The sequence below is a fragment of the Saimiri boliviensis genome, chromosome 2 (genome assembly GCF_048565385.1).
Source record: "Saimiri boliviensis isolate mSaiBol1 chromosome 2, mSaiBol1.pri, whole genome shotgun sequence".
Lineage (NCBI taxonomy): Eukaryota > Metazoa > Chordata > Mammalia > Primates > Cebidae > Saimiri > Saimiri boliviensis.
Window position 1 is genome coordinate 85,921,757 of NC_133450.1, and position 23,476 is coordinate 85,945,232.

General features: G+C 41.2%; 1 protein-coding gene across 1 annotated transcript in view; it reads left to right on the plus strand.

The window, feature by feature from the left end:
- Positions 1-974: 974 nt before the first annotated feature.
- LIPC (lipase C, hepatic type) overlaps positions 975-23,476 on the plus strand; it is a 186,019-nt gene continuing 163,517 nt past the window's right edge. Inside the window, exon 1 of the mRNA XM_074393833.1 lies at positions 975-1,064. The gene's annotated coding sequence lies outside the window, so the exon portion shown is untranslated. The remainder of the gene's footprint in view (positions 1,065-23,476) is intronic.

The following is a 23,476-nucleotide window of genomic DNA, read 5'->3' on the forward strand; positions in this document are numbered from 1 at the left end:
TTTTCCAAAGTAAAACACCAGACATTCATGATTCAGCCCATGCCTGGGGCTTCTGCATGATCAAGCACCCCCAGTACTTTAAGCTTTTGGATAATTCATAGCTATCATGTCTAAATTGTTCTGCTTGTTCTAAATTTGCCCTGCCTGTGTACCTTTCAAGATAAGTTCTTTCAGCTGATAAACTCCCGTTTTTAAATGCAAATGTGTTTTGAAATGTATCTGTTCCATCATTTCTCCCTCAAAATCATACTATAGCTGAATTACTCAAAAGAAATCCTAGTGAAGCACAGAACATTTTCAAGCATAAGCCTGTGGCGCTTTTCATCTAAAAAGGTGACTAACAGCTTGCATAAGCTTATAACCAGACTTAAAGCTTAAAATCCCTGTGGAGTTTGCAAAGGGCACTGCGAAAGCCAGCCAAACCTGGGAAACATAAATGTCTTTGCATGCTGACTTATCTACCAGTCACGAAACCAGTCTGATTTAAAATTGCTGTTACTCGTTTCAGCTCCACAACCTTTATTTTCACGACAGTGAGTTGAAAAAGCACTCCAACCTCTGTTAAGAAAAATAAATGACTTCTATCTAACAAATGTTAATTAGGTCACACAGTTGTCGTGGAAAGAGTCATGAAGTGAGATGAAACCCGTGCAGCAATATCTGGCATTGAGTGGGTAATTATAAACATAAGTTTGAGAAAAATGAATGACATGGAGTCCTGGGTCTGGAATTAACCAGTTTTGTGGCCCTGGGGGAAGGCATTCTCCTCTCTAAGTTCACTTTCCTTGGACTCAATAGTTTCCTAAGATTCTTTCGCACTTTGCAGTCTCAAATTTAAAATCAGCTCTTAATTATGTGCTAAGTAAATATAGCATACTTAATTTGAAGGATGGCATACTGATAAAGATAGTTAAGAAGATGACAAGGCAGCATGGAAATTAGTTGTTACATAATACAGAACACAAAGTGTTGTTTATGATCTCTAAAACGATGTAAGATGCTGCAGGCGTCTGAACAAAAGCCGAAAGGAAAAAGGGGACAAGGAAAACAGAGTGAGATCACAGGTGGGTCACCTTTCCTTCTATTTTGATTGCCACTATTTGCTTTTTGTTTTATGTTTAAAAACGATACTTTTAGGGAAGCATTTCTTCGTGCTTTAGGGAAGAACTGTTTGCCTGGCAGTTTGCTGTCATTTATTTTCTCAGCTTCCAAAATAGTGTTAGCCAGGTTGATCGCGTTGCTATTTATGGACCATGTCACCTTCCCGAGCTCAATATTGTTTCCAAAGCTGTCACAGTAAGGTGGCACAGCCTCAGCCCAAACCATCCGCTCAGGCGAAACCTACAACCACAGCTACAGACTCTACCTTTGCTTTTCCCTACACTGCTGATGGGGCGAGGACAAATATAGAACAGAAAGGTCAAATCAGAGCACCTTGGGTGGGAAGCGACCCCAGAGTGTGCCTCATCCTTCCTCTGAGGTAGCCCATGTACCATCTACCTGGTTCATGAAGAAGCCCAGCTCTGCCCATTTTGATCCACCCCTGAGGGCCTCCATAAGCCATTCTGGGACAATGTGTCTCTGCTCCCCGCCATGGCAACACTGGCTTGAACCAGGCCTGAGCACCTGACACAAGACGGCCAGCTGGAGCCTCTTTCCTGGACATTTGAAATTGAGACTAAGAGGCTCTCTCAAGTTGGTAAAATCAAAAACATGTCAGCATGTCAGCTTGGGAGCAATGGGATAGACTATGGCCACGTGGACTGCAGAAGGCAGAGGAAGTTCTCATGAAGGGCAGCATGCCAGTGACGAGACAAAGTGACTGGATGGCTTTTTGCACCCCGTTCCAGCTTCTTCCTGTGGGATTGCGGCAGCCTGTCCTTGGGTTTGGTGAATCAGACTGAATCCCTAAAATAAAGTATTTTTTCAGCTTAAGCTAAGGCAAGTTGGTTTACGTAACTTGCCATCAAAACTATCCTAATACAGCTTCCCTCCCTCAGTTAACTGTGGGACCCTCCATCTCACATGCCACTGGAGGCCCTGTGTGACCCTAACGCCCTGCCTGGCCTCCCACTCCATATTTCAGCCACCCTGGATCACACATGGCTGTGCCACAAGCCTCCCTGCCTCCTGTCTCTGGGCTCTGGTAGCTGCTCTGCCCGAAATGCTCAGCAGCCCACTAAGCTCCCTCTCCAGCCTCCTCAGGCAGGTAAAAAACCTGGCTGCAGGGCCTGCTTACCTCCATTGACTTTCAGCCTTGCCTGTGATTAAGACACTCTAGACAGGGAGCTGCCTGGGATGCTGGAAACTGCTCTTTCTAATCCATGCTAGGCAGAATAGGCTTTGAGCTCACAGAAAGCAGGTCCTCCCAGGGAAGCTGAGGGAGAGGAACCTCTTTGCTGCAGCTTGAGATTATGTTGTTCTCCTTAGCTTTGAATGCATTTTTTTCATAAGAATTTCCTGTGCACCCAGGTTAAAGGCAGGCAGTGCCCAGCAGCCCTATGCTTACTGAGGAATCAACACCAGGGTACACAAGCAGATGAGGGGACTTTTTACCATCTATGGCATAAGTCAAAGGAGAGAGGTTCTCTGGATATGCCTGGATGAGAGGAAGACTTCACCCCAAAAAGATTTTCTGAAGAGCAGCAAATGTGCACATTTTAATCCTTGATCAAATTGAAAGGAATGGCAAATAATGATAACACTATACAGTACCTACATATAGAGCATACACAGTGCTTCGCAAAAGTCTCCTAACATAGGTGATATTATCCCTCACTTTAAGAAAGTGAAGTACAGAGGTTAAACAACTGGCCGAGGCTGCAGAGATACAAAGTGAGACTCTAGGTGCAGAGCTAGTCTGCCTGGCTCTGGTGACTGCCTCTAAGCCAGTGGTTCTCAAAGTGTGCTCCCAGGACCAGCGGCATCAGCATTACTGAGAAGGCACTTGTTAAATGCAAATTCTTGGGCCCCAACCCAGACCTACTAAATCAGACACTCTGTTCCCAGACCCCAGCAGTCTGGGTTTTAACAAGCCCTCCAGGCGACTCTGAGGCACGCTCTGCACCCTCATTACTCAATACGGGACTCCGTCCAGTGGGATCGCCATTGCCAGGGAGCTGATTAGAAATGCAGACTCTCAGGCTCCACCCCAGACCTCACAAACTGGAATCTGCGTTTTACCATCTCCAGGTGATTTGCATGCACATTAAAGTAAGAATTAAAAAGCACGCTCTGCGCTATGAGGAGCAAACAGCTGGCATTTAATACAGTATAACTGTAATTCTGTTTAAAGTCCAGAAGAGGAGGGGAGAGTGGAGACACCCACTGTGAATTAAAGTGACAAAACACAGACTGACGGGAGAAAAGGCATACAAAGTGTATTCATATTTTTTCATTCCACATGCATGGCAGCTTCACAGAAAAGAAGTGAAAAATCCAAAAAGGCAGTTAGGCTCAGGGTCTTGTATATCATTTTAACAACAGGTGATAAATTGTGGAGAAGTGACTAGAAAAAGAAAAGAGGGCTGATAAAGTTTGGGAAATAGGAGTGATAAATTGTGGGAAAGTGATGAGGAAACACATGGGGGAGACTAATGAAAGATAAGGGTTATTTTAATAAGGTATGTTTATGCAGACTCATTCTGGTGCCAGCTCTTCATTTCCAACGATAAGGGTTGCACTCCTTATCGTGGTATAGAAGAGGAAATTTATGCTCTGCTTTTAGGCAGATAACAAGAAAGTAAAGAACTTTTCCCGTATCTGTTGATTCACAATTGCTCAAAATAATCTTTATGCCAAAGTGGCATGTTTTGGGGTGGCACATTCTAGACTCCTTCACAAACAAGTGGTGAGCAACCAGCATGGCTCACAAAGGCGAAACGGCCCAGCTTTGCAGCTTTAATACTGCAGTGAAACTGTCTAGCAATGATTAGAAGTCACCAGGCCCCTTTGGCTCATAATAGTCACAGATGTTTTTATTTTCCAGATATTTCTGTGCAATATATGCTTTTATAATCACTCAATTACCGCCACCCCTTGGATGACTATCCATATTATGAAATATAAACAATATAGCCTCTAAAATGAGGCTGAGGGTGTTTACTTATTAACACGTAAAGTTTCTTGTCTGTGTATTAAGTGAGGGTAAACTCACATCAGTTATTTCCATGTGGCTCTAACAACTACTTATAGATAGGTATGCAAGCAGATGACAGATGGATAAATGATATCAATACACAAATATATGAAGAGAGAGCTAGGGAGCCAATAAGATGCTAACACTGGTTATATTTTTGAAGTAAGGTTTATAGCTGTGTTTTTTTCTTTTTGCTTACTTTTTTTGAAATATTCTTCAATACACCTACCTTATTTTATGATAATGAAAAAGGCCTTTGTAAAAATCTTATGTAATACTTCAATTCACTCTACTCCCAGATACATGATTTTTCTCAAACAACTGTTTCCTTCCTATGTGTCTCATCTTTTCATTTTAACAATGTGGAGAGGACATCTCCACAACATCTGACAGAGTCCCTGCCCCTGAACGGGTCTCTACTGATCATAATTAACGGTGCTGATGTCACAAGTTTGTAACTCCAGACTCCATTACTGTGCTGTAGTATCCTCGGGTAACACTGAAGGGCTGTAGCACACTGTGCCCCTCACTCAATGACCCCAGTTTGCTGTGCTCTTGGCTCTTGGATCTCAGATCTGCTTAGTTTCAACATCTTCAGGGGGTCCACATGATCTGTCAAAGCATCTGCTGTTACATGCTGTCTACTGTCTTCTAATCTGTGGCTTCCAATATACTGAACCCCTAGAAATCAGAGGACCTCTATGATTATCACTGAATGTAAAGTAAGAGTAAGTATTTTCCAAATCAAAGCTCAAGCAAGTTTCCCAAGAGGAAGGCACATGAGCTTTAGTACATGAGCTTCCCAGCGGTCTCAGCTGCACATAGCCTTTTTTTGGGTTGTCTTCTGGTTCCTGAGTCTATTCTAAATTGGTGGAGTTGCTGGAGAGCAGAGTTCTGCATATCTGAAGTGGCAGTGTTTCTCAAGGCAAATAGCTGCTTAAGAAATGGCATGGTTCAGATGCTCTGGACATCTCCCTCCGAAAGAAGGAGGCTGCAGATGGCAAAAACAGAACCAACTGGGGTCCCCTCTACCCCCCCCCCGACCCCATCAAAGTGAGGTTATTTAGGGTTACCACCTGGCTACTAGATTTGCCAGATGGCAAGCCTGAGTAACTGCTCAGAAAGAGAGCAACTGCCCAATCTATTATCCTCGCACAGTAGACACTGGTATTTTAACACGTGGCCCCATCACAGTACACAACACGTGGAAAGAGGCGGTGGAGAGCTGTCATAAAGGCAGCCATCTAGGCTCGTGGTGGACAGCCCTGCTCACAGTGGTCATGGGAACAACTGAGTTTTGTGGGAGCAGGGATGAGGGAGGCACTGACGATGGAGAATGGGGTGCAGAGTTGGGTGGGAGAGGCGGGAAGCTGGACGTGTGTCCACCTGTACCACTGGCCTCACAACTGAAATCGTTTTGGCCACGGGAAAGCCAGTTGCTTCCATCTCTGAGACATCAGTGACTCCTGCCCACCCTTGTCTTATTCTGAGTTTTTCTTATTTTCCATTTTCATGAAAAAGTAATGATATTTTTCTACCAATGTGGGAAAAATAGGCACATAACTAAAGGTCATTTTGAATACTCTGATGGTACCAGTCCAACTCTGATAGTGACAAAAATGGTTTTCTCTTAGGAAATGGCATGTATGCCTGGTGGGCTGAGGGTAGGGCAGGGAGGGTTCACGCCCTCTGGCTCTCCTCTCAAACTGGCTGTGACAAAAAAAGCTCCAATGGGTCCCAGCAGGGCTGCCAATTGTGGGGTTGACAGACGCCAGACCTTGGCACCACAGAGAGTGACACCTGGAAAGAAAAGCAAGCGAACTGGGCTGTGCCCCATGTCAGGCCTGGTAAGCTGCATGGGGACAGGAAGCTTCTCGTCGTTGTGCAGATCCCTTTCTGTTGCCCCTCCTTCCCCACAGTGCCCAGCTGCCCACGCTGGGACATGAAGCGGGAGATGGAAGCGGCTGGTTTTCCAGCAGCCAAAATGATCTCAGTTCTGAGGCCCACGGTACATGTGGACACACGCCCTGCTCCCTGCTGCCCCCTCCCAACTCTCCACATCCCCACGCTGCCCAAATCAAGCAGTCAGTTTTGTCTGCGGTAGTAAATTCATGCAGGCATCAAGTATTTACTAGATTAAGACCAGCTTCATTACGGGGTTTTTAACCCCACTCTTCAAACCTTGAGTACTATGCATGACTTCATTTCAGAAACGTCAGTGCCGGTGGGGACATGCTCCTGTGACCTACTTTAGGGAGCTGTTGCCATTCCTGCTGCTCTCTAAGGTATGTCCTCAGCCCAGAGCTGCTGTATGTCCTCCTCAAGGCCATGCCATTCGCTGCCGTGACTGTCACAGAGAAGAAGAGGAAGCAGCTCAGGAGTAAAAATGAAGGAAACTCCTCACTCGTGTTTTAGAACAAAGATAAGGAAATAAACCAGAAACACCCAGGATAATTCCACATACATTTTTATCAGGGTTCTCTACTGTCATGGACATTTTCAGCTTGTCTACAATGTACAGTAACCCTGGGAGCCCAGAACCTGGGGTGGCCCTTGACATATGAGGAGACCGGGGCACATGGGCTCCTGGATCACAGCAACAGTGGGAGACGGAGCAGATCTGCCACTCCCGCTTCTGACCAGAGTGCCTGTACTCTCTACACCAAACCGCACTGCCTGTGCCCAAGTATCACCGTCTGTCTATCAAAATGTTCTCTGCCGCCCCTCATCTTGGCTATGCTCTCTTCGTTAACCCCACATGCTCATTTTATTTTCATCAGCATTATACCATCTGTGTCTCAGTTCAACTTCATCACTCATTAAATCATAGAGAGCAATAGTGTCTCAATCTTATAGTTTGAGGTCTTCTAGCTCCCAGGCAGCTGGTCTTGCTCCAAAATAATCCCCTTCGGGGAGGAACCTAAAATGAGTCTTTCTCAGATGCCAGTGGGCCCACTGCTAGTGGCGTCTTCACATCGCACATCCAGTGTGACACGGAGCAAAGCGAGACGAAAACCAGGGAGAGCTTAGCGTGAGACACCCAGCAGCAAGCCGCAGACCACGAGTCTAACCGAGAAAGGTCAAAAGTTGACAATACCTGTGAGGGGATGCCATGAAATGTGAGTCACAGATGAAGACGTGGAAAAGTAGCTGAAGGTACAGGGGGCAAGCCTGAGACATGCAAGCCGTTTCCTGGTTTATTTGGCACAAGGAAGACTTTAAAGAGTCCAGGTATGACTGTCTCCTTTCGCTCCCCAGTGTCTCAAAGGCACCACCTGTCACCTGGCGGATGACTGACTCGGCAGCCTGGGAGTTCCCAGGGGGCCAGCCTGCCCCGGACACAGTCCTGTTGAGTGAAGCCAAGGAATCTCACACAACAGTGATAGGTTAAAGCCAACAGATGCCCTCACACCCTACATCATAGAGAAAGTCGGGATGAGAAGAGGAATAACCGACAGTGTCCCTAATTAAAACAGACATCTTGTCACAGCATATTTAGTGGAAAATCCATAGAAAACAAATGCTGAATTCTCCATCCAGGCTGCAATACCTGATATACCACTGTCAAGAAGAAAGCATTCAATGAAATCCTTTAAGTTTTATCTAGGGTAGGTGCTATATGGAGCAATGATACAGCAAGCTCACGGTGCAGTACAAACAAAGCTGGCATAGACAAATAGGCACAGCACAATATCCAGCAAATACGTAATGAGACACCTATTACGGGCCAGGCACCGAGCTAGGCTCTGACATCACACCCAAGCTGTTCTTTAAAACTTCCAAAGCAAGTTCACAGACATAGTCAAATCTGATCCTCACAAAACCAAGTGACACAAGGAGCTATTATCCTATCCCCACTTTGTAGATGAGTAAACTGATTCTCAGTGGGGTCAGATGGATGATCTAAGGTCATAAGACTAAAGCTTAGTGTAGCATCAGTCCATGACCGCTGAACTTTTCTGCACTGGGCAAGAATCTCAGAAAATAGAAAACAGAGTCAGAGAACATCTTGAGATGGAAGTTTCCTAATGTCTGTCAGTTTCTCTTGTTTTTAATAGTTCTAGATGTCACCCAAGGGCTACTCGTCTCCACGCCCCTGAATACCTATGGAATTTTTACTTGTGCCAAAAGCCTGATCCTCAACTCTGTACTCACTCTACCTCAGATGTCTCTGCGTTCTGCCTTCTATACTTTTTGGTGGGAAGGGTAACGTATTAGTAAGGATATGCTTAGCCTCAAGCAACAGAAAACTCAACTAACATAGACTTAAGCAATAAAGACATTTAATTATCTTATATAACAAAAGATGTGAAAGCAGGCAATTCCAAAGGTGGCACCTGAGCTCAAAACTGTCATGAAGCAAACAAGACCTTCCTTTCTTTCCACTCTACCATCTTAGGGTTGTTGCCTCATGGCTATAAAATGGCCACGACAGCTCTCGTCTAGTGTTTTCACAGGTCTGTGGCCAAAGGCATATCCCAGTCACATGACCATGCCTGCAACAAGGGTGGCTGGGAAAGCAAGAATCCAGTCTCTGTGGCCTTCATAGTGGGTGTGTGGTGTGTGCATAAGAAAAAAATTCAAGAGTGGTTCTTGGATAGCTAATCAACAGTTTCTACCATGGATAACTTTCTGATTCCCGGTCAGAGTCAGAGCTGAAAATGAATTCTTCTTGGGCAGAAATACGGATTGGATTTCTTGACACTATCTACACGTTGCTCTGCTCGTTTTCTGTTGCTGCAAAGTAAATAACCACAGACTTAGCAGCTTAACGTAATTCCCACCTGTTTCTATATAGGCCAGAAGTCCAGGAATGCTTAAGTGGGTTCTCCGTACATGAACCTACAAGGCTAGAATCAAAGTGTTGGTAGGGCCAACCTCTCATCTACAGACTTGGGAAGAATTCACTTCCACGCCCAATCAGGTTGTAAGCAGAATTCAGTTCCTTGCAATGGCAGAACTGAGGTCTCCATGGCCTGGCTGGCTACCAACCAGGCACCAGTCTCAATGCCAAGGGCCAATCTCAGTCCTGGCACCTGGCACCCTCCATCTTCAAAGCCAGCAACAGTGTACTGAATCCTTTTCATACTTGGAATCTCTCTGACTTCCCTGCTTCTGCCACCAGCCAAAGAGGGCTCATGTGCTTAGATAATAATATAGATATAAGCCTTTTGCCATAATCAGGGATGTAACACCAGAGGGTAAAGATTATAAGACCATCTTAAAGTTTTACCTATCATAGTCGCCCCTAAAAAGTACGGAATTGGGGCTTATTCCTGGAATTGAGAATAGGGTCAATCATGACATGGACAGGAGGACTGCCAATCAAAACTAGGGCTCTGCAAGTGAAAAGTTTAAGGAGACAATGCGGGGTAGGCAACCACGAGTGTCTGATTTGATTAATTATTTTCTATGAAACAGTTATTAACCTGTCAACATAAATTCACAGAGCTATAATACTGGAGAGGAGAGGTTTATTTTTTATAAAGGGTTGAAGCCTACGGGCTGGAAATCCCACAGGCTTGAAAGTACAGCCTCCAGCAGAAACCAAAAGCAGGCACTTCAAGGGAGGAAAGGGGGAAAAGGAATTTGTGTTGAATGGGTTGGCTAAGTATACATATTTGTGCCTGAAGGGAGGTACACACAGGCCTAAACAAACAGGCATGTTACATGTGTCCGATGTTCACTTTGGGGTGGAGACTTAACATTTAAACTCTTTGCAATTAGGTCCTATATGTCAAATGGCGAAGCAGAGAACAGGAAGGCACTCAGTGCAAGCCTCTGTAAACTGGCCAGAACCAGCCTACCATCAGTGGACACTTACCAGGAGAAAGTTACTGAAATCAGTCTCTGATCCAATCAAAATAGTAGTTATGGCTTGCAGAAAAGGGGTAGGGAGAGGGATCCCTTAGTGTCTGGTGGTTGATGAGCTGCAATTGTTTCAATATTGCTTCCCTGGAGGCCAGTGCTTGTTTAGCTACTAGAGAAAAAGAAAAACCTTGCAGTTGTTAGAACCTAGTTTACTATCTAAGTGTTGGGAGGTGTGACTTAATCCTTACCTGGCACGGCCTTGGGGTCTTGTTTATAATTTCGTATACTTTAACCACCAAGAGTCCATTCTGTCGTTCTTATAATCTCTATTTTAACATCCCTAATGTAGTTAAACAGCAGAGCATCATCTAGCTGGTGATCACTTTTTATAAGAACGTGGTATATATAAACCACTGATCAGGACAAGGATCCCGGCTTCATTTAACTTTCCCTTCCTCTCCCTCCACCCTCACTATCCCCACCCATTTCCTCAGCCTCCACCATGCTCCTCTGTGGACTATGAAGAATGTGGATTCACAGGGAGTTTGACAGTGTTTTCTTGTAAAAGTACTTAGTGTAGCCAGATTTCTCACATGGATTTTTCACTGGTTTGTTTTTATTAGGCAATACAGAAAGATGAGGGTTTTTGGAGAAAGGAAGCACATCTCCTAAGCTCCCTCACAGCGGGTCCTAACACTGGCCATGATGCTTAGAGTGAGCCTTTCTGTGGCTTTCCCTATGTTTCCAGTAAAAAAAAAAAAAAAAAAAAACCACCCCCCTCTCTGAGACGGAGATGTTTCATCACCTGCTCTTTCAATGCATGATTTTCTGTTTCACTGCCTCAAACCAGACTCAGACCACCCATGTTCTTTATTTCAATTAGTTTTACCTGTTTTATGACATCTATTTGGGTTGAACTTTTGGTTCCTCCACCAAAAAGTCTGAAATTCCAGGTCAGAGGTCTCCAAGGATATGTGTTTGCACAAACGTGTGGAAATCCTTAAGAACTAGAAATTACCAGCCAGTCAGCGCGCAGTGCCTTGGTATTTTTTGCTTTTGTGGAGGCTTGTGTTTACCTTCTATTTTAAGTCCTTTCCAGCCTGTCCTCTCAAAGCACCTCGCCTTACCTGGAGCCTTGCTCATTTGTTCTTGCTGCCTCCTTCCTTCAGGAGACCCATCAATCAGTGTCTGAAACAAGGAAGCTTCTGTGTAGAATCAAAAGCCACCACATCACAGCTGAAGGCAACAGAATGCAGTGGGCACTGTTGTTTGTACACAGGCCTTCATCTCTTTCAGAAGTGTCTCTGTTTGAAATGAATGAAGCAGACAAGAGTGTGGCTTCAAAAGCAACTCTCCTCCTCTGGGCTTTACTTATTGAAAGTCCTGTGAGCACTGTTACTAGAAAGTAAAGAATAAAAGGCAAACCTGAGGCAGGCTACAGGTTCCTATGCAAGGCCCTCATACCCAGCCTCAGCTGGCAGTACAGCCGGTCATTTGCCTTCACTTTGTCTATTTGAGTTTGCAAGGTTAACATGAAAGAGGCTGTTTATTTTCTCCCACTGATTATGCTTTAAAATTACATGAACTTCCCTCACCTAGAGCCTTGCCCAGACGTATAACAGGCTTCTCTCTTTGCCGGTACCTCTTAAGGGTGTCATTGCTGATGGAAACAGAGCTACCTTCACTACTGTTGCCATGGCTACAGTTTCTGGACCAGAAGATTGGCTGATGCTTAGCCCAGCTCTTCCACCCGGCTATCATCTCCTTCACAGCAAGAGGCCTCCTTATTCCCTGATCTATTTCGTGTTTGGCTGGAAGATGGAGAGCACATAGTTTTCTACAGTACTTACGACCCTTCTGTAGGCTCTTAATGACCCTAATGTTGATTAGGACCCAAAGTCTTGGGCCAGTGGAAAAGTTAAAACAAAGTTCAAGACTCATATAGATGATGATCCCAATAACCATCTAAATGGCTTGAGAATCATCACCTCCATCTTTTGTCCGCAGAGGGTTTGCAGTGAGTGCTAGAGAGTTCACACCCAAATATCTGGCCCACCACGGGGAAGTCTAAAGGACTGTACAACAATTATTTGAAGTGTAATTTCTTTTATCAATTCACTTTATTTTTCACACCCTTTTTTGCTACCTAAATTTTCCTCTTAATGTCTCGCATCGTTTGTATCTTTTTAAAGTGCTTTAAATTCTTTTGAAACTAAACTACGTATAAGGAAAATATAGGTATAATCATCAAAAATCCATTGGATTCTTGCTATTAGGAGGGGAGGGGGTAAGTACAAAGGTTTTTATGTCCAAAAAGGGACAAGTTAACATAATGCAAAGTACCTAGAACCTATTCTGTGTAAAATCAAATTGAATAATTTTATATAAATTTTCCTTTGGAAAAAAAAGTACACATGATTAAAGAAAAACTGAATTTCTGGTACAAAGGAGGAATAAGGACATGGCCTTCCTAATCCAATAAGCTCCGTGAACAACCAAGGGCCTGCCAGATAGAGTTGTTTCCACAAGAAAGTTGGGCAGTATCTTCAAAAACCTGAGATGGGCGGGGTGTGGTGGCTCACACCTGTAATCCCAGCACTTTGGGAGGCTGAGGCGGTCTTATCACTTGAGATTAGGAGTTCGAGACCAGCCTGGCCCAACACGGTGAAACCCCATCTCTGCCAAAAATACAAAAATTAGCTGGGCATCGTGACACATGCCTGTAGTCCCAGCTACCTGGGATCCTGAAGCAGGAGAATTGTTTGAACCTGGGAGATGGAGTTTGCAGTGAGCCAAGACTGCACTACTGCACACTAGCCTGGGTGACAGAGTGAGACTCCGTCTCAAAAAACAAAAACAAAAACACAACTTGAGATGGACTGTATGAGCAGGTATCACGGAGGTGCCCAGTGGGTTCTAAAAATACCAGTGTCCTGCACACAGCCAAAGCTTTACGAATATATAGCAAATAAACAGGGAAAATAAGTAACATTATGCCTGTGTGCTAAATAAATTCATAGATAATATTCAAATTAACCCAGGTAGAAATGAGTTAGCAATTCTGTGAAAAGTGGTTGCTATCAAGGGTGTTAGAGTTATTTTAATCCTCTTGACAACACTTTGAGATACATGTTTTTATCTCCAGTTGTTTTTCAGATAAGGTTGAGGAAGGTTAAGCAATTTGTGCAAAATCATATAACTAGTAAGTAAAAGATCCAGGACCTGAGCCCAGGGCTGTCTGATTCTAAAAGTAGAATCTATCCCCTCAGCGTACTCCATTGTTTCCCAAGCTAATGTTAACACCACAAATCTGGCCAGGCAGAGTGGCTCGTGCCTGTAATCCCAGCACTTAGAGAGGCCAAGGCAGGTGGATCACTTGAGGTCACGAGTTTGAGACCGGCTTGGCCAACATGGTGGAACCCCATCTCTACTAAAAATACAAAGATTAGCTGGGTAGGGTAGTGTGTGCCTGTAGTCCCAGCTGAGGCAAGAGAATCACTTGAACCCAGGAGGTGGAGGCTGCGGTGAGCCGACATTGTACCACTGCCCTCCAGCCTAGATGACAGAGTGACACTCTGTCTCAAATAAAATAAAAAAAAAAAGAAAGAAAGAAAAGAAACCACAAATCTGAGGCCCCATCCCAGACCCACTGAATCAGAATCTCCAGGGAGGGACTTGGAAACATTTGTTTAACAAGACACCAGATGATGATTATTATCAGAAGAGTTTTTTTAAAAAATGTCTCTATGGCATGCGATAGGAAATGAACCTATAGCTTCCTCTGAGTGATCAAATAGGAGCCATCAGAGATTTGAAGTTCATACAACTAAAAATAAATCAGGTCAGTCTGGGGTGTATCAGATTATGATATTATAGACTCTTTATTCTTCAGTTTGGTAATACAGCATTGTCTGATTTAAGGTTTTCTGGATCCTAAAATACCAAGAACATTTGAAAAGTTAAAAATGGGTTCCAGTTTAAACCTCAGACTTTTTTTTAGCTTTCCTCACTGCCTCTGATCCTGAGGAGCAGAAGTGAATGTGAATGCACTTTGAATTCCTAGCAGCTTTCACTGGTACAGAGGTTCCAGCTGTATAGGGGCTGGAGGACTGCTCGGGAGAACCACAAGCTGAGAATCAGTCCTCATCTCTGGTTGCCCCCATCACCCGCTCCCCTCATTGCCTTTCATTGGACGAGCAAGTCACACAATCCAGGAAGTAGAAAATCTATCATTGCTTGGTTGGTTTTTCTTAGTTTCAGTTTTTCCACGCCTGATGAGAACTGCCGAGGCACAGCAAAGCCTGCAGCTTCCATACCCATCCTGAGAGCAAATAACTTATTCGCACAACTTAAACACTTAATTAACTAAATGGAAAGCAAGGCAGCGAATGATTCCTGACATGGCTGAATTTAAGTCAAGCTGTGAAGCTCTAGGGGCAGCCAGAAATGGAGATGGACAACATGAACTGAAACCTGAGAGCTTCTGAGGGGCTTTGGACCACTGCTTCTCAGCAGTTTTTCTTGTAAGTTACTCCCCTCATCTCAAAGAGAAATTTAAAATACGGTTGGAGAAAAGTATAGAACTGATTATCCCCATTTTGAGCATAGATCATCATTTAACCAACTTGCTTTATAATTGCCAAGAAACTTGCTTTGAATGGTATTTCCAGACGTAGTATCTACAATAGCAAATATTGACAATTGCATTTTACAAATAATCAGTTTAATATGCTTTAATATGCTTCTATTTCTGAGTGCTCTTGATCTTATTTAATCTTCCAAGCAACTCTGTGAGGTTGGTATGCTTATTAACACAATTTTACAGATGAAGACACCTGTAAGCAGCTTTCTCACAGGGTATTTAAGGGACTTGTAGAAAGTACACAGCCAGTTTCTAGGAGCCCATCTCATATCACTACACTACCTTCACCCTGAAGAACTTTATATACTTAGGACATTCATTTCTAAAAAGACAAATTGTCATATTAGATCAAAACATAAGATCCAACAATATGTATGTTGCTTAAAAATAGGAACCTGTAACAAAAAAAAAATGCAGAAATGCTAAAATAAAAAGGTTTAATGAGAAAACTCAGACAACAAAAAGAAAACAGCTGGTGAAGCTGATAGCATATAAAAGAGATTTTGGAGCCAAAAACATAGGGGGAGGGTATGAAGAAGCTCCTGATTATGATAAAAAATATAAAATCAACTGTGAAGACAGATTACCAAAGTAAGAAATGAAAAAACAAATAGAATAAAAAATGAGCAATTGTAATTGGAGGGTTTAATTCACTTCAAGGCTAAGAAAATAGACAATATTAAAAAATAAAGACAAATAAATAGACAAAAATTTAGAAGACATTTAAGATGTGACAAAAGAGACAATAGAGGTTATGAGTGTTACACATTTGAGAAGTTAGAACCAATAGACATATATTGAACTCAATACAACATAGATTATACATTTTTTCCCTATTGTGAGCATTGGCACATATTTACTAACTCTCAAATAAGTCCCCAAAAATTGAATCAAGAGGAAAAAAATATACATATTTTCTCACCACATGCAATAACACTAAATGTTAATAATACAAGTAAAAGCAATGAAAGAAGCCTTGGGCAAAATAATAATCTAACCAAGAGCCTTTGCACAAACAGTTCAGGGGTTAGATTTTAAACTCCCTTCCTTACTGCAGTGTGACCTGGGCAGTTTACTGAACCTCTCTGAACCTTGGATTCCTCATCTAAAAATGTGGCTCTACTTTGCAAAGCTGTTATGAACACTATCTATGAAGTATGTCAAATAAACTAAGACTGAAAAGAGACTTAAAACCATAAGCCATACAATGAGACTCTGTTTTTAATGTACTTATATTTTATTTAACTAGAAAAAAAGTCTAGAATTTTTGTTTATTGAAAGCAAAAGTCTATATAAAATAAATATAAATAAATATAAATAAATAAATATATAAAATGAATAAAATAAATAAATATAAAATATTCATCTAAATACTAATAGTGGTTATCTCTATGTACTGATATTTCTGCCAATTTTTGTTATATTGCTTTACCTTTTCTACTATGAATATATAGTATGTGAATAAAAAATAGTACATATGAAAATAAACATGAACTTTTGAAAAACGGAGTACAGGAAGAAAATAAATATTTACACTTGGGTGGCCTACAGATGGTGGTTGCTGTAGGCATGCAGCCATCTCTGTTGCCTTGACTGTCATTGTGAATTCTAAAATACTCTCAATTTCTCTTTCTCCACATATACATGCACACACGTATATAAAACCCACACACACACATGTATAACACAGTATCAGTATAACTGACCATTTGAATGTGGGCTATGTGATTAGATAACCATATGGTATCAATATGAAATTTCCTGATTAAATTTCTTGAATTTTATAAAAGAAAATATTTGTCTCAGGAAATATGCATTGAAGTATTTAGGTATATATATATATATATATATATATATATATATATGCAACTTACTCTCAAATTGTTAAGAAAAACATTCACATATACATAAAGACAGAGTGAGAATAACTAGGGAAAAATGCAAACAAATGGTGCACCCAGGTAAAGGGTGTAGAGGAGTTCATACTGGCCTTTTAACATTTCTCTAAGTTTAAAATTTTATTAAAATATTAATAAAAATTTACAGCAGCAACAAATTAATGGGTATCAATGTCTAACAACAACAAAACCTTTCCTAAACAACAAGGTCAAGTTCAACAGGGGTCTCCAACCGCTGGTAGCAGTCTGTGGCCTGTTAGGAACCCGGCCACACAGCAGGAGGTGAGCAGTGGAGCTTCATCCGTATTTGCAGCCACTCCCCATCACTCACACTACTGCCTAAACGCCACCTCCTGTCAGATCAGTGGTAGCATGAGATTCTCATAGGACCGCAAACCCTATTGTGAACTATGCATGCGGAGGATCTAGACTGCCCGGCCCTTATGAGAATCTAATGCCTGAAGATCTGTCACTGTCTCCCAACACCCCCAAATGCAACCATTTAGTTGCAGGAAAACGACCTCAGGGTTCCCATTGTTTCTACATTACGGTGAGTAGATTATGGTTATATATTATTTCAATATATATTACAATGTAATAATAACAGAAATAAAGTACACAGTAAGTGTAATATGCTCACATCATCCCAAAACCATGGCCCATCCACCTGCATTCATGGAAAACTTGTCTCCCGTGATACTGGTCCCTGGTGCCAAAAAGGTTAGAGACCACTGAAGTAGAAAATTAAGAACATGGTAATAACTTCTGAGATGTTTGTAAAACTGAAAATACCATATATCAAAAGTGAGGCGGCTTTGTATGAATCAGGGCCCAGAGATTAAGGCATAAATCTACATGCTTTTATTTTAGAAATATGAAATTAGCATTTAACTTAAAATCTTATGAAGACAGTCAATGTAATGGAAAACAGAGATAATAATAAAGAATAAGGACAGAAATAAAGTAGAAAAGAGGAAATCAGTGGAAATAATAAATTTAGATGCTCATTCTGTAAAAAGATTCTAAGATAGATCAACCCCTGGAAGACATAATAAACAAAAGGTATAAATCAGCAAAATTAAAAACAAGACTGATCTACATAATTTTAGAATACAAATGATTGCAATGCACAATTTATGATAATCAATTTGAAATGCTTAGCCAAATGGATAACACAAAATACAAAACCAGCAGGAGAAGATGTAGACAGCATGAAAATAATGATGAAGGCAAAGGAAAAATTGTTATTTATCTCATCCACCACAAGAAATTTATGACCTCAACAAATTTACTGAACGTTACTACATACTTAAGAAACAGATTTTTTCATATTATATAATCAGTTCCAAGTCACAGAAAAACAAGATCTGATACCCAATTCATTCTAAGAGGTGAGTGTTACCCCCAGCCACAAACCTGTGAAAAGCACCACACAGGCACACACACACCTAAAGACACAGTCTTAGGATGGCAAATGTGCACAAGTGCCAATTCCAATAAAACTGGCTGGAAATGATTAGAATCAGGCTCAAGGACGTTAGCAGATTTTCCCAAAACAGCTGTTGAATAAGTGAATATATGAATACATGAATGAAGAAAATAATGCAAGCAATTAGCAACATCTACTAAGGATCTGAAAGGCAGGAATGGCTTGTGCATACTATTTGCTGAATTTTATTGATCGATACATTTTATCGATCCAAGGAACATTCAATGAGCATAGGCAGAAAAATCATTTTGAACTGAGCTTATAAAATGCAGCTATAAATTAAAACAATAGCATGTAGTGACTAAATAAGGTAAATTCTACCAATGCCAGAAGATTATAATGAATCACAGAATATCTTTTGTGAAAGAATTACTATTTGGTAGGGTATAAGATTAAAAAGTAAAATTGAAGAAGTGAAGACACTAAGGATATTCCTGAAGGAAAAAACAGTAAATCTCATTACCCAAAAATGCAAAACTCTATGAAACGAAAGACATCACAGGCGATATGAAAGACGAAATGCAAACTGGGAGGGTATTTGCAATGAACCAACAGAAATATGGGCAAAAGATATGAATAAGCTATTTTCAGCAACAGAAATTTGAATGAACAGTCACACACATAAGAAAATGTTCAACCTCACCAGTAATCAGAAAGTTTAAAATTAAAACGAGATACCACTTTACATCCATAAAACTGGTGAAAATTACATAATCAGACACTATCAAGTGTTGGTGATGATGTGGAAAAATGGAAGGAACACTCACATTTTTCCAACAATATGTTCACAGGGGTAACCATTTTGAAGAATATACTGTCAGCATCTTACTAACTCTGACAGGGCATAGATCTTATAACCCAGTCTAGGAGTAAATTCAGAAGCTTTCACTTCTGGATGATGCAGTGTCTACTGCAAGTATCCATCAACCCAACGAAAAAATTCTGATACATTCACACAATGGGACCATTTATAGCTGTTCTATCAACAGAGGTAAATCTTGAAAATACACTGCTGAGTGTCAAAACAAGTTGTAGATTGATGTGTAGAGTGTAAAATTTGAAAACATACAAAATAATGGTGCAGTCAGTCCTCTCTATCCATGGGCTCCACATCCATAGATTCAACCAACCAAGGATAAAAAATATTTGGGGGAAAAATAACACAAAGTTCCAAAAGGCAAAACTTGAATTTGCCACATCCCGAGTACCATGTTAAAACCAGGCAAACAAAGCAATGTGTAGGCATTGTATTAGGTTTTATAAGTAATCTAGAGGTGATTTACAGCATATTAGAGAACGTGCATAGGTTATATGCAAACACTACACCATTTTGTATCAGGAACTTGAGCATCGGCGGATGGTCCTGCAATCAAGCCCCCACAGATACTGAGGAACTATCATATATATTTCACAGCTACATACGTATGCTGCAAACATTACAAACAGACGTGAGCATGACAGACATCAAACTCAGGCTGGTATTGCCTCTGAGACAAGAAAAATAAGATCAGGCTTGAGAAGAGATACATAGGTATACAGGTATAGCACTCTAATTTTTAGCAAAAATAGGAAGCAAATATGGAAAAAATGTTAGAATTTGATGGAGCTGGGAAGCAGGTGGTATTCAAAACTGTGCATTATACCTATGTGTGTGTTTGAAATCATTAGAATGTCTTAAATTAGCACCCCAATTTTAAAAATACATGAAAACTATAAAAACATATAAAGTACATAAAACATATAAAAATCATGAACAGATTACTCATAAAGAAAGAAAAAAGGCAATAAAAATGGAAGTGGTGGTAAATTCAACTTCAACCCACTAGTTTTAAAGAAAGATTAAAAATGCACATGCCATTTTGGCTTATCAATTTAGCATAAAATTACAAAAATGTTATTATAATACTAATGTTAATAAGGGTGGAGGATAGCACAGAAGAGGAGTACATTACATCACTGTTAATGAGAACTTAAAATGATAGAAATTTACTTAATGTAGCAGGATATACATAAAGGCAAAATATATAGATACCTAGATAGAAAACCTTTGCCTTAGAAATTCAACTTTAAGAAATTTATACAAAAGAAAATGTGATACATATATGATGTGTAGTATTATTTTTAAGGAGTACTACACAGCCATAAAAAAGAACAAAATCGTGTCCTTTGCAGCAACATCGCTTTGCAGCTGAAAGTCATTATCCTAAGCAAATTAACACAAAAACAGGTAACCAAATACTGTATGTTCTCACTTACAAGTAGAAGCTAAACAATGAGTACACGTGGACATAAACATGGAAATAGTAGACAGTGGCATTCCAAAAGGTCCAAGAAAGGGAGGGGGACAAAGGCGGAAAAAAAATCTACTGGGTACAATATTCACCAATTGGGCAATGGACCCATTAGAAGCTCAAACCTCAGTGTTGAGAGCAAATTCCGACATGTGAGAGAAATCATATTGAGAGTGGTGGCAAGGAAACCCTAGTCAGCCCCCCAAAGTGGAAAACTGCCCCCTAAAGCAGAAAACTGCTCAAAGCATTATAAAACAGTAACTAATGTACATATGTCTCACACCAGATGAATGAGTTCTTTGAACACAGGATATGTGACCCTTTCCTTTGTTCTCTCTAAAGAGCGCTTTCTAGTTCATCTTCAACCTATAGTAAACACACACTAGCTGCCTGGTTAGTTTACCTTTAACCAATCAAAGAACACAGAGCATCCGCTTGTAAAACTTGTCACTGGAAAGTAAACAATAAATACGTAGGTCAGAGTCTGCTCTGGGCTCTCAGCTGGAAATGCTGGGAGACCCCTGGTGCCTCACTCTCTGAACCCACCTTCTGCTTTCTATCTCTGTGTCTGTTTCTTAATTCCTTTGGCACCGCCTGGGTTGGGGTCTGTAAGGCTAAGCTGCTCTTGGCACCTCAGCATCACACGATATACCCATGTGACAAATCTGCACATGTACCCTCAGAATCTCAAATTTTTTTAAGTTAGTAAGAAAATAATCATACATGTGGAACAAGATTTATGCACATGTTTATAGTAGCATTGTTCATAGTAGTGATATCTTAAATAAAGGTAATGAAGAAACAACAGGGAATTAAGCCAATTATGGTACATCTATAGAGTGTAACAGTACTCTGTAGCTGTTTTAAGTAATGTTTTAAAAGAATATTTAATGCCCCTGGAATATGTCACTGATGTGTTATTAATATACATGTATTTAAAAAGTTCGTACAGTGTGTTTACAGTTGTATTTTTTTAAATAAATGTATACATGGAAAAATGATTTGGGGATAACCACATCAAAATGCCAACAATGGTTCTCTAAATGTGAAATCTCAGATCTACTTATGTTTTGCCTTTTGTTTTTCCCGATTTTCCTATTTTACAATAATAAACGTTTATTGATTTGATAATAGAAAAGAATTAAAAATAAAACATGTAACAAAATAAGCTTTGGTTGATTAAGGATTTAAACATAAAATCTAATTATGAAAGAACTTCCAATTGAAAAGAGAGTTTATCAGCTCTCTGGGGGAATTTTAACTTTCTCAGCTTTGAAGTAACTGAAATGATTACACTATAAAAATTAGCATTACTAAAGGTTTTTTAAGAAGGAAAATATTTCTATCAAACATTACAAAGAATTAAGAGCCATCATAAATAACTAATTCAAATTTGTAAAATAAATGTCAAGATTCCAAAAGATAAATGGGTCAAAGACAGGATGATTCCCATAAGGGACATAAAATTAGTAGATAAACATAGTGGGGAAATGTTAATTCTCACCAGAAATCAAAGAAATGAAAATGGAAGCAGTCTGGAGATGCCAGTTTACATATTCTAAAGAAACAACAAGAAAAAAATGTCAAATGCTAATAGCCACTGATGGTGGAGCTCCCGGAAATTTATCCACACATTTATTTATAACCATATTGCTCATGTCATTTTAGCAAAAATGTTACTACTAAGATTTAATTCTTAAGAAATGACTTGGCTAAAGCAGAAAGGTCCCTCCTCATCTCCTTGACTTCTAAGTGTTCGAACACCCAGGGCTCAGTTCCTTGACACCTTCTCTTTTCCACCCACAGGCAGTGTGTGGAGGATCTCACCTAGTTATGCAGGTGACAGGAGCTGCAGCCTCTCTGGGCATGGGCTCCAGGGAGAAGGGCAGCCACAGCAGAGGTTTCCCTAGGAATAGGGTAGGGGTAACTTGAGGGCCATTCAAGGACTCTGACCTCAGTCAGAAAGGGCAATGAAGGAAAGAGAGACCAGCAAAGACAATCAGAGAGAGGCCTAAGGTGAGCTTCATCATAATATTAACCCCTATGCAATAACAAAACATCCAGGCTAGATCCACCAAGGCTCACGAGGGAGGTCCCCAGGAATTGCCTAATTGCAGTAGCCCTCAGCTCACCTGCAGGCCACCAGATCCCAGGTCACCCTGACCACCATCTCCAAAGCCTGAAGGAATTATTGTGAGACGGCCCACTCACATTACAGCCGAAGCCTAAAACCAGTGAAGGTGAATATCTCAGAGAGCCCTGCCCTGCCCTTCCCTGCCCTGCCCTGCCAGGAGCCAGAGCTGTCCTTCTGTTGGTGGTCACCCTTGAATCTGGGACAAGAAGGTACACCCTCATCTGAGGCCAGAAAGCAGAACTTCTTGGCTCCCAAGTCTCAAGATCTCTTTGCTCCACCAATGTATTCATCCACTCATCCCAGCCTAGGGCCTCTGCTTCACGTGGGTCCTTCCATTGCTTAAGTGTGTTTGGAAATCTACCACCTCTTTTTTTTTTTTTCCCCCTGAAACAGAGTCTTGCTCTGCTGCTGGGGCTGGAATGTAGTGGCGTGATCTCAGCTCAGTGGAACCTGTGCCTACCAGGTTCAAGTGATTTTCCTGCCTCAGTCTCCCGAATGGCTGAGATTACAGGCACACACCACCAAACCCACCTTATTTTTGTATTTTTTTAAAATATAATTTTACTAATTGAGACTGGGTCTTGCTGTATTGCCCCAGCTGGTTTTGAACCCATTGGCTCAAGCAATCCTCCTGCCTCAGCCTCCCAAAGTGCTAAGATTATAGGTGTGAGCCACTGTGTCCTGCCAAAGAGTCCTATAGACTTTAACACTAGTTCTGAGATACACATGCAGAACATAGGTGTACACGACACTGTACCCGTCAACCCATCGTATACATTATTTATTTCTTCTAATGCCATCCCTTTCCTAGTCCCCTACCTGCCAACAGGCCCCAGTGTGTGATGTTCCCCTCCCTGTGTCCATGTGTTCTCACTGTTCAGCTCTCACATATGAGTGGCAACATGCAGTATTTGATTTTCTGTTCCTGTCTTAGTTTGTTAAGAATGACGGCTTCCAGCTTCATCCATGTCCCTGCAAAGGACATGAACTCATCGTTTTTGATGGCTGCATAGTATTCCCTTGTGTACATTTGTCACATTTTCTTTATCCAGTCTATCACTGATGGGCATTTG